Source organism: Haliaeetus leucocephalus, unplaced genomic scaffold, assembly GCF_000737465.1.
Source record: "Haliaeetus leucocephalus isolate CR32 unplaced genomic scaffold, Haliaeetus_leucocephalus-4.0 Scaffold616, whole genome shotgun sequence".
Lineage (NCBI taxonomy): Eukaryota > Metazoa > Chordata > Aves > Accipitriformes > Accipitridae > Haliaeetus > Haliaeetus leucocephalus.
Window position 1 is genome coordinate 3462142 of NW_010973052.1, and position 228 is coordinate 3462369.

General features: G+C 54.4%; 1 protein-coding gene across 1 annotated transcript in view; it reads right to left on the reverse strand.

Moving 5' to 3' along the window:
• HEPHL1 (hephaestin-like 1) overlaps positions 1 to 228 on the reverse strand; it is a 34532-nt gene that overhangs the window by 12267 nt on the left and 22037 nt on the right. The gene's annotated exons all lie outside the window — the stretch shown is intronic.

The window sequence follows — 228 nt, forward strand, 5'->3', positions numbered from 1 at the left end:
AGGAAACTTTCTCTTCGCATCTTTAGCCCGGGCCCCAGGGAGGCAGCAGACTTCCCTAAGAAATGGGTCTGCTCTGCGTATTGGGCCTTCTGTTCCCTTCCGAAGGGAGACTCCTATGACAACGACCCCTCTGTTTTTCTTTACGGAAGCGGTTCTGACGCAGGACATAGGCCGACTTAACCTCAGCGACACCTCCAAGCTGGATGAACCATCGTCCTCGCCACTGTT